The 8574-nt window shown below is 37.8% G+C and overlaps 1 pseudogene; it reads left to right on the top strand.

Annotated features, from left to right (window-relative positions):
- Positions 1-5756: 5756 nt before the first annotated feature.
- On the top strand, positions 5757-6208 carry LOC149140912 (DNA-directed RNA polymerases II and IV subunit 5A pseudogene; annotated as a pseudogene).
- Positions 6209-8574: the final 2366 nt, after the last annotated feature.

Here is an 8574-nt window from a genome sequence, read left to right as displayed (position 1 = left end):
TTCAAGATTCACAAAGGAGAAAGTTTTGTCATTGATATCTAAGAGATTTAGTAATTTGGTAGCAAACTAGGAAAACAAAAGTTGTGAGAATATAATAAGTCATATGAAGGAGATTACTCTTTATCATATTATAAAGAGAAATGATACTTTCTTGTAAAAATTGAACCTATATACTTACAACCATAGTTACCAAATTCATTCGAATCGGAGAAAACAATTCAGAAATTAGTCAATTTGATTAGTACATCGAATAATTCAATAAGAATTCAGTTCGGTTCATAGTAGCTAATCATCGCGCATGACCCAAAAAGTTCAGGGTCCGGTTGATGGTAGCTAATCGGGCGGATGATGGATTTGTTAATTTGCATGCTAAATGGTAAGTGCAGTCACAAAATAGATGGCAAAGGGACTCGTAAGTAGGAAATAGAAATTTATTGTGAGAGGAAATCTCTGCATTTTTAATTGGAGTCGTTTATGGAGGCGGAGGAATTGTCCGAACGGCCAAAAGTGGCTGGAATATGGGCGAAAAAATTTCAAAAAATCTTGTAGATGCAGTGTTTGAATCATGTTTTTGATGATGGAAATGGATTCAACACCATAAAAAACATATAGGGCACTTAAAATTAGGAATTTTGACAACTTTTACTTGGATTTACAAAAATCCCTACTGATTTTTTCAAAATATGGCCGAAATTTCCATAGCTTTCAGGACAAAAAAGCATAAATTTTAGACTACGGCTTTTTAATTTCAATGTTTCTTTGGAGGGTTTAAAAAGTTGAGAGAAGGAAAGAAATAAATTGAATTTTTGAAACAATTCTATGAAGGATAATAACATTTTAAATATTTTTGACTTTGTAATATATCTTTATACCAGAGATTTTTTTTTTGAATATTTACTTTTTAAACTGTCAGGCCAGGGTAACTCCAGAATGAATGAGCGGAAGAAAAAACTGATTGCATTATTCATTAGCTAACTATCATTTATATACATAAATATGACGGATCAGTTCATCTTCTTGATGACTGTCCAGTTCACCCATCCGTTGAGGATTAGGTGTCAACATTCCCCCCCTTAATCTGAAGGGATGTTGGTGAGTCCAAGCATCGTTCTGAATCTTTCAAGCTTTTCTCTTCCAAGCGCTTTGGTGAAGATGTCTGCAATTTGCTCGTTTGTGGAACAATGACGGAGATGGATTGTTTTGGCCTCAACATGATGTCGGATCAGATGATATTTAGTATTGATGTGCTTAGTACGATCATGGAACTTTGGGTTCTTGGCCAACTTTATTGCAGAGGTGTTATCAATCATGAGTGGAGTTGATTGTATTTGTTTTACCTGCAAATCTTCAAGAATTTTCCTGAGCCACACAATTTCTTTCGTTGCTTCAGCTGCTGCCACATATTCTGCTTCTGTTGTGGAATTTGCTGGTACTGATTGTTTGCGTGATCTCCAGGAGACAGCTCCTGATCCAAGACTCATAGCATATCCTGAAGTAGATACCCCATTTTCTTTGTCTCCATCGAAGTCTGAATCAGAGTATCCAATCAAGTTGAAGTCGTCCACCTGTGTATACTTGATTCCAAGGTCTTGAGTTCCCTTCAAGTACCTTAGAACTCTTTTTGCAGCATACCAATGTCCCTCACAAGGATTTTGCATAAACCTGGAGAAGATTCCAACAGCAAATGAAATGTCTGGTCTGGTAGTAGTGAGGTAGATGAGACTTCCTACAAGCTGTCTATACTTTGTTGCATCCTCAAATTCCTTTCCTTCAATAGATGTGAGCTTCAAGTTTTGTTCCATTGGAGTAGAAAGAGGATTTCACTTTGTCATGCCAAATCTGTTTAACAAATCTCCAATGTATTTCTTTTGAGAAAGAAATATGGACTTTGGATGTTGGGTTACTTCAATGCCAAGATAGTAATGAACATAGCCCAAATCAGTCATTTCAAAAAAATTTCCTAATTCTTTCTTTATGGATGCAATATAGCTTTCATTGTTCCCTGTCATTAAAAGATCATCTACATATACCACAAGATATACAACTGTTTTGCCAACTTTCTTGACAAATAAAGTTGCATCATCAAGATCAAAATGATTGAAGTTGAGTTTCAGAAGATGCTCAGTTAGTTTTTCATACCAGGCTCATGGTGCTTGTTTGAGGCCATACAAGGACTTCACAAGTTTGCATAATTTATGTTCATGTCCTTTCACAGCAAATCCTTCAGGCTGGGACATAAAAACATTCTCTTTTAGATCTCCATTCAAGAATGCAGTTTTTACATCCATTTGATGGACTTTCCAACCGTTCTGAGCAGCTAGTGCAAAGAGTGTCCGGATGGTGGCCCATTTTGCTGTGGGGGCAAAAGTTTCCTCATAATCGACCCCTTCCTTCTGTGCAAAACCTTTTGCCACAAGCCTAGCTTTGTGCTTGTCAAGTGAGCCATCAGCTTTGTATTTGTTCTTATAGACCCACTTGCAGCCAATTGGTTTGGTTCCAAATGGAGGATCAACCAGCTTCCAAGTGCCATTCTTTATGAGGGCATCATACTCCTTCTGCATCGCTTCTTTCCATTCATCATGAGAAGCAGCTTCTTTGAAGGAAGTTGGTTCAAAATCTGTAGACAAGTTCAATTCACAATCATAAGTAACATCCATATCAACAGGTGAATTAGAGTTATCTACATCACCTCCATCTTGTCGGTTTGTATTTCTGGTTCCTGTTTTTCCAATTTCATCAAGATGAACACTTTCAAGTGTCTTTGTTAGCCACTTTGGGGGACCTTTCTGAGATGGTCCAGGTTGCTCTGTTGATTGAGTTGGGTCTGAATCAAGATTGAGTCTCCCAATTCTATCAATTACATCACTTAAAGCATCATCCGTTGTTGGAGTGTCATGCAAGGGAGATTGTTCTTCAGAACAAGATTCCACATGTTGATCTAGTATATGAATCCCCCCTTCAAGATGTGGAATCTGATTATCAAACTCTTGGAATGATTTCGGTTTTGTGAATCTATCCAAGCGATCAAGTTGCCGCTCAACAACACTGTCAGATTTGGATGATTCAAGAAAAATGACATCTCTAGATACAACAAACTTTTTATTTACTTCATCATAGAGACGGTATGCTTTAGATGTGTTTGAATACCCCAGGAAGATACACTTACGACTTCTAGCACCAAGTTTGTTTCTATGTACCTTTGGTATTAAAGCATAACAGGTGGAACTAAAGATCCTGAGATGTTTTACCGAAGGAACATGTCCATACCACAATTCATAAGGAGTTTTGTTTCTTATAGCACTATATGGACATCTATTCTTTATATATGCAGCACATAGAACAGCATCAGCCCAAAACATTATCTTTACATTTTTGAAGAAAAGCATGGATCACACCATATTCAAAATTGTTCTGTTCATTCTTTCAGCTACACCATTCGGTTGAGGATTATAAGGCACAGTTGTTTGATGTTTGATCCCATGTTGGCGAAGATAGTTTTCAAATTCATTTGATGTATATTATTTTCCATTATCAGTGCGAATAGACCCAATATGAGATTGTGCATCATTTTCAATCCACTTATGAAAATTCTTGAATGTTTGAAAAGCATCAGATTTGTTCTTCAATAGATAAACCCAACACATTCTGGTGTAATCATCAATAAATGTCATGATATATTTATTTCCATTTGCAGAAGGAACAGGCATTGGACCACATAAATCTGAATGAATGAGTTCAAGCTTCCTATGTGCTCTTGAATGTGAATCATGAAAAGACTGTTTTCTATGCTTTCCTAGAATGCAAGCATCACATTGCTTATGTTTTCTAGGAATTGTAGGCAAACCAGCAACACCATTTTTCTTCAACAAGCGGAGACTATCATAGTTTAAATGTCCAAATCTAGCATGCCATAATAAACTTGATGGAAGTGTACCTTCTTCATGATGAGAAATATATGAGAAATGTTGTGCATAAGCAGAAGTTCCTTGCAGTTTAAGAAGTCTTTCTTCTTCTATACCCCTCATGACAAGTGAGTGGTCAGATGCCTTTCTTACCTCAAGCTTGCCATCAAACATATGAATGGAGTGACCTTGCTGGTGGATGTGGACCAGGGACAGCAAGTTTCTCTTGAGCTGTGGGAGATATAGAACATGATCTAGAAGAAAGTCTGGAAGACCAGGCAGTTTAAGCGTGATTGTGCCAAGCCCTGATGGCTTGATTTTTGACTGATCTGCAAAGTATACTGCTCCATCAACATTGTCAGTGAAATCTTCAAAAAAATCTTTCCTATGAGTCATATGACAGGTTGCTCCTGAGTCAAGCAACCAATCATTTTTCGAAGAAGCAAGTGAAGCATTAAACAAATCTTCATTTACTCCAATGTTACATTGTGCCTCAATATAGTGAGCGGATTCAGGTGCTTTACCTTTGTCTGTGTCATCAGTTTTACCTTTCTGTTGGTTTCTTCTCTGCTCAATTTTGTCCCATGGTAGCTTGCATGTAGAAGCATCATGTGATCCATTTCGTTTGCAGCGAATGCAATGCAGATCTGCCTTTTCTGCTTGAGAATGTCTGCCCCCCCTGCCTCTGAAGTATCTTCCTCTTCCTCTTCGTCCACCTCTTCCTCTTGTAGAATCTTGAGCAGGATGCTTTTCTTTATGAGCAAGGCAAACAGTCTCTTCAGAAGATTCAGGGACTGTTTTCTTTCCAAAGGCTTTCTCTCTTTCAGCAAACTTTTTCACAAGAGACTCAAAGGTTATGTCTTTAAGATTTCCATTTGCTTGTAAAGACTCAAGATAATTAGAGTAGGTAGGATAGAGTGCTTTGAGAAAGGCAATAAGAGAGATATCCAGCTCAACCTTAGTGGATTTAATATCATGCATTATAGACTTTATTTTAGATGCAAGAGCAAGGGGATCATTATTTTTCAGTTCAAGAGTGAAGAGTTTAATCATGAGCTGAACAACTTCAAGTGCAGAATGTGAATCATAGAGTTCTTTCAGCTTTTGTAAAGCTTCAAAGGCAGTGGAATAGGATGAAATATGACGACTTACTTCTTCATTTACAGATGCTGCGATCAATGCATAGGCTTTGCTGTTCTTGTTTTCCCAAATGACAAGTTCTTTATCTGATGTAGGCTGCACAAGGTCTTTGTCTTCTTCTCTGACACACACTCCTTTCCACAACTCATTGTAGATGAGGGTGTGTTTTACCATCCGAGACCATTCAGAATAGTTCTCCTTGCCAGTGAGAACTATTCCGACCATAGAGATGATTGAATGCATTCTGTAAAAGAATGTCTCTGCTAAAAAACTTCTGTAAAAAAAAACTTCTGCTGAAAAAATCCTTATGCCACAGCCTTATGCACTTTTTCTTCTAACGTTTGATAGAAGCATCAGCATTTATTATATCACTGCAATATTACTATGTTTTGAATGTATTCACTTCAAAACGCATAAAGGATATATTACTTCAATATATATCAAGCAATACTACAAAACATTCTGGAAACACAACAATGCTTTGAATCATATAAACTGCGTATATCATGAATTCAACAAACTGCTCAACCACTATACAAAAAAACGCATCTCCACCCTATACAAAAAATGCCATACGAAGTTAAAAAATCAACTGCATAATACTAAAGTCCTAGCAGTCTTCGTAATACCCAGTGTTGCTGGCGACTGTTGAGGCTCTTGCGTTCTGCGAGTCTTTGATTGCAAAAGGTTCTATTTGAGAACTCCATAAAAAAGGTTCTCTATAAAACGGTTTTGGGTTAACAACGCCATTTTGAAGGCGACGGAATTAAGCTGAGCAGCTCGCAATGGCGCTGGATGAGCAGACAAACAAGCTCTTCAGAATCCGACGTACAGTTCTTCAGATGCTCAATGACAGAGATTATCTCGTGGGTGATTTTGAGATCAACACAACCAAAGAGCAGTTCCTGGATAAGTTCGGAGAAGACCCAAAGAAGGAAGATCTTGTTATCAATAAAGCCAAGCGCAACAATCCTTCAGAACAGTTATTTGTCTTCTTTCCGGAAGAGGCGAAAGTGGGAGTGAAGACCATCAAAACATATGTGGAACGTATAAAATCTGAGGGTGTGTTTCGACAGCAGTTGTCGCTGTTGGACAGCACACAAAGACAGCAGTCAGCATGGATCGGCTTCTGGAAACCTTCGACGGGGCTGGAGAAGCCAATTTAAATGAACATGGTGAAGAAGTGTTGGAACACTTCGTTCCCCATACTAGGTCTCCTGTTCTGAATCGAAATTCTTCGCCTTCTCTCCTCAGGCCGCAGGACAATCAATGAGAGGCCGCAGGAGGCGGCAGACGGAGAGGGAGGAGAGCGGGAGCAGATTATGTCAGGATAGAGAGCAGAGAGCGTTATGTCAGGCAAACGCTCAGGCAGATGCAGCGCTGGTGCGCCAGAGAGCAGAGGAGTTATGTCAGGCAATGCACAGAGTAGCGCTCAGGACTGAGCAGCTCTCAGGACAGCAGGAGTTACAACTATTTCTGGGACCTGTGCTCTGATACCATGTCAGGCCAGGGTAACTCCAGAATGAATGAGCGGAAGAAAAAACTGATTGCATTATTCATTAGCTAACTATCATTTATATACATAAATATGACGGATTAGTTCATCTTCTTGATGACTGTCCAGTTCACCCATCCGTTGAGGATTAGGTGTCAACATAAACATGTATTAATTAAAAAGGATTTTATATAACATTTAAAACTAAGGAACCCTATTCCTAAGATCTAATGGCTGAGATTTAATCTCAAACCATTAGATCAATGGCTAGGATCAATCCCCCGCTTCACCCCTCATACATGTGGTCGCCTTCTTTAAAAAAGACTTCCTAGTACTTTTAAATTTTAATGTTTTAGTACCATTGTCACTTTTTTCTTATAAAGTCACTTTACATTATAAAAGTCACTTAATAAAATAGAGTGTACTTAGTACTTTTTCACATAAAGTAACTTTTAAATCACATGCGACATTAATAATAAAGTACCTAGTACATCTCCACATAAAAAGTACATTAGCCCCTTGATATTAATAAGCTCATAATATCACTTAGACAAAAGGTGATCTATGTGTCTCCCTAGGCCAAATGGAGAAAATCCTAGGAAACACCTCCTTGGTACATTTTGAACATTGACCACATCTTCCACCATCTCCAAATGGCTCTACATCTTGCTAGTTCTACAATAGTTTATAACTACTAGGTACTGAACTTCTAGTGCACTTTTAAGGCTCTTACCACGCTTGTGTGGCAATTAACATGGCCTAATGATTGCTAGGTCTACCAAACATAGAGCTTGAAATATTCTTTATAATGGTCCAAGAAAGGCTCCAAATAAAGGTTGTATGCGAAAATTGTGGCTTGGAAAAGTTGAAGTTTAACTAGGCTTCCTGGGGCCCACACTCGTTTTTCCATATGATCTTCTAGGGTTAGTGTTTTGAATCTTAGGGCTTTAGATCTATGTTAAAAAGGCAGTTTCAGCCTATTGTTATGCTTGTTTTTTGCAAATGAGCATAGTGGATATATCTCTCTCCAAATAAGCTATCACCATTCTAGCCAGTTTGTATTGCTTTGCATAGTGGAGTGTTTTCACGATTTCATTCATTAGTAGAGATTGTGTTTCATTGTGGTCGCCTTCTTTAAAAAAGACTTCCTAGTACTTTTAATGTTTTAGTACCATTGTCACTTTTTCCTTATAAAGTCACTTTACATTATAAAAGTCACTTTAATAAAATAAAGTGCACTTAGTACATTTTCACATAAAGTAACTTTTAAATCTCATGCGACAATAATAATAAAGTACCTAGTACATCTCCACATAAAAAGTACATTAGCCCCCTTGATATTAATAACCTCATAATATCACTTAGACAAAAGGTGATCTATGTGTCTCCCTAGGCCAAAAGGAGAAAAGCCTAGGAAACACCTCCTTGGTACATTTTCATCACCAACCACATCTTCTTTAGTTTGGAGTTGTCTTTAGTGCGACTTTTTGGAAGTTTCAGTGGGATTTTCCAGTGTAATTTCTCTCAAATCCGGCAGGAATTTATTGAAATCACAAGCTTGATGGGTAATCTTGTGCAATCGAAGTGCCCTAGCGGTTTTCCAGGGGGTTGAATCCATATATACAGTCAAAAAACTAGTTTAAATAACACAAATCAAGATTTCACCTCAAATTTTTCCATTGTATTTTGGCACCGAAAAGTCCAAAAAGTCGCACTAAAGACAACTCCTTTAGTTTGGAGTTGTCTTTAGTGCGACTTTTTGGAAACTTTTACGGTGGGTTTTTCCGGTGTAATTTCTCTAAAATCCGGTAGGAATTTATTGAAATCACAAGCTTGATGGGTAATCCTGTGCAATTGAAGTGCCCTAGGGGTTTTCTAGGGTGCTGAATCCATATATAGAGTCAAAAAACTAGTTTAAATAACAAAAATCAAGATTTCACCTCAAATTTTTCCACCGGATTCCAGCACTAAATAGTCAAAAAATTCACACTAAAGACAACTCCTTTAGTTTGAAGTTGTATTTAGTGTGACTTTTTG

Source organism: Pinus tabuliformis, chromosome X (genome assembly GCF_031772625.1).
Source record: "Pinus tabuliformis cultivar Carrire ecotype Pingquan chromosome X, CPIR1, whole genome shotgun sequence".
In the NCBI taxonomy this organism is placed as follows: domain Eukaryota; kingdom Viridiplantae; phylum Streptophyta; class Pinopsida; order Pinales; family Pinaceae; genus Pinus; species Pinus tabuliformis.
The sequence above is the reverse complement of the archived record's forward strand: the minus strand, read 5'-3'. Positions and strand labels throughout refer to the sequence as shown.